The following is a 3,074-nucleotide window of genomic DNA, read 5'->3' on the forward strand; positions in this document are numbered from 1 at the left end:
AGAAAGATCAGAGAAACAGGACAAACCACGAGCTAACCTCACTTCACTAACTCCACAGCTTCCAAAGAGAGTGACTTCCTGTCTACCCAAGCTTGTATGCCTTGCTCTTCTGCCATCTGATTTGCTCTCTGTCTAGCTACATCACTTCCTCTTCCTGGCCAGCTCTGTCACTTCCTGTGGGTACAGGCCTCCAGAACTCTGTGGTTGGTACTGGGATTAAAGGCATGTGTCACCACGCTTGACTCTGTTCCCTAGTGTGGCCTTGAACACACAAAAATACTGCCTGCTAAGTGATAAGATTAAGGGTGTGTGCTACCACTGCCTGACTTCTTTGTTTACTTAAAATGGCTTTCTATTTCCTCTGATCTCCAGGCCAAGTTTATTTATTAAAGCACAAATAAAATATAACCACATTTCAACACAAATAAAATATTGCCACACCATGGAGGCAGCTGCTGCTGCTCTGAGTTGCTGGCTGCTTCTCATTGTGTTGGTGGTGGCAGCAATGCTACTACTGGGGACAAGGACAAAGGGTTTACTGTTGCTTGTTCAGATAACAACTGCCAAGACCATCCTGTTACAAGAAAACATTGGCAAAGGTTGGTTTGGAGAAGTTTGGTGAGGCATGTGGCAGGGAGAAGTTGCTGTGAAGATATTCTCTTCTAGGGAAGAATGTTCATGGTTCCAAGAGGCAGAGACTTATCAGACTATGATGTTATGCCAAGAAAACATTTTGGGATTGATAGCAGCAGACAACAAAGACAATAAATGGCACATGGACTCAGTTGTGGCTGGTGTTGAATTACCATGAGCATGGATCCTTTTGTGATTTCTTGAATAGATTTACTGTTACAGTGGAAGGGATGATCAAACTTGCTCTATCCACAGCAAGCGTTCTTGCCCATCTTCAGATGAAAATTGTTGGTACCCAAAGAAAGCCAGCCATTGCTCACAGAGATCTGAAATCAAAGAATATCTTGGTGAAGAAGAATGGAACCTGTTGTATTGCAAACTTGGGACCGGCTGTGAGACACGATTCTGCCACAGATACAATTGATAATGCTCCAAACCACAGAGTAGACACACACAAAAAATTCTTCAGGGAACCATGACCACATCTAAGAGCAACTTTGAAATCTCCAAAAAAATGATGAGATCCCACAGTGATGATTCCACATGGACTATGATAAAGCCATTAAGCAGATTAATACCACCCAAAGATCAACTTTGGACTACAAACTGCTTAGGACAATTTTGAGATGGCTAGCTGAGATGTTCACAATGATGATTCCATCAAGACAATGATAATACCAACAAACTGACAAACACCACCTAAAGATTGGTTTTGGACTACAAACTGCTCAGGACCATTTCAAGATGAGTAGTTGAGATGATCCAGCCTCACAGACTATTGGAACAAGAACTTGAAACAAGCCCTGAACTTTCACATTATGCAGAGACTGGACAGTAAATGATAGTTACCTATCCCAGGACTTGACAATTAACCCAAATATTTTCTTTTCAGGATTGCCTAAAGATGCTTTCACCCCCAGACAGCAGAAAGTAATTTTAAGAAAACAATGCTCACATTCCCAAGATATAGGATGGGTGGTTTTTGAGGATAGTTGATTACAAATTGTTAATTGATAATGCTTAGGAAAAAAATCTGAACAAAGGAGATTAGATTCAGGGTTATTGTTTAAAAAAAAGAAAAAGAAAAAAGAATATAGATAAGAGGTAGATTATTTAATCCACTCATTTCTCACATGTTTTGGAAATTGCGTGTTTGTACTTCTTCCTTACTCAGTTAATATTATTTCCTTCTTGGGTCTCTGAGAGAGTTGAAGATTAGATTGTTGTAGTTACAGATTTTCTTGTTAAGAAATTCAGAAAAGAAATGACCTAAAGTGGTGTAAAGTATTGGTGGAAGTATTAAGGCAACTCTACGTAGTTAAAAGGGAGGTTTTTTCTAGAGAACTCTGCTCGGTCTACCTCCAGCATCCGGGATCCAGGAACCAAGAGAGCTGGCACATCCAGATCTCAAGGCATAAGGGCTCCTGTCCTGGCACTGCCTCAGAGGCATGACAGTTACCGGAAGCCTCAATGGGATTAGTACTTCTAGGTCAAAGCTGGAACAGCTAGCCACTACAGTAAAATGTGTAAGTTTGAAAGACATCAAAAGATAGTTTTGGTTATGCCAATTAGGATGGGGGTAAATTAGATACAATTCTTTGGATTCACAAAAATAGGATAGATAATAGAAAATTTTCTCTGAATTTGTCAAATGCAAATAAACTAGATATTTTTGATGTATTTATTGCTTATATATTGCATATAATTATTGTACTTATTGTATATAGTTTTTCTTTTATTAGTCATAATTTTTTTGTTTTTTATTTTAGACAAAAGAGGGGAAATGTGATGTTTTGTTTGTGCACCCCAATAAAGCTCATCTGACGATCAAAAGAAAAAACCAGCCACTATATTAAACAGAATTCAGGCAATGGTAGCACACACCTTTAATCCTAGCACTAACCATAGAGGTCTGGAGGTCTGTATAAACAGACAAGAAGTGATGTAGCTGGGCAAAGAAAGGAAATGAGATGGCAGAACAGAAAGGCATATAGGTATGGGTATACAGGGAGTAGATCTCTTTTGAGACTGAGGTGCCGGTGAGGTTGTCTGTGGCTTTTCCTATTCCTCTGATCTCTCCGGTTTTTACCCCAATACCTGGCTCCAGGCTTTTTATTAATAAGACCATTTAGTAATTCATGTTACACCACATGTATAAAGTATATTATCCCAAGGACAAGCAGCATATGGTGAACAAGCCATGTATGACAAAAATAGTTTTTTTTCCATAGAGGCATATAAACAAATACCAATAGCCAGTTGCAATGAATAATCTGCAGTAAACTCAGTCCTATACAATATACCTGAGATGAGCACAAAAACACATTTCAAGGACAATTGAATGTTTTTGAAGAAACTGAGGTCACAAGACTTTTGTCTATTCTTTTGGAGTTTTCTTACAAGCACTCAGAATTGTCCTCCAATGACTGTTCTTGGACCAT

The 3,074-nt window shown here is 39.0% G+C and overlaps 1 pseudogene; it reads left to right on the plus strand.

Annotated features, from left to right (window-relative positions):
- Window positions 1-442: 442 nt before the first annotated feature.
- LOC131919088 (TGF-beta receptor type-1-like) lies at window positions 443-1,082 on the plus strand (annotated as a pseudogene).
- The last annotated feature ends 1,992 nt before the right edge of the window (window positions 1,083-3,074 follow it).

This window comes from Peromyscus eremicus, chromosome 9 (genome assembly GCF_949786415.1).
Source record: "Peromyscus eremicus chromosome 9, PerEre_H2_v1, whole genome shotgun sequence".
Taxonomy (NCBI): Eukaryota; Metazoa; Chordata; class Mammalia; order Rodentia; family Cricetidae; genus Peromyscus; species Peromyscus eremicus.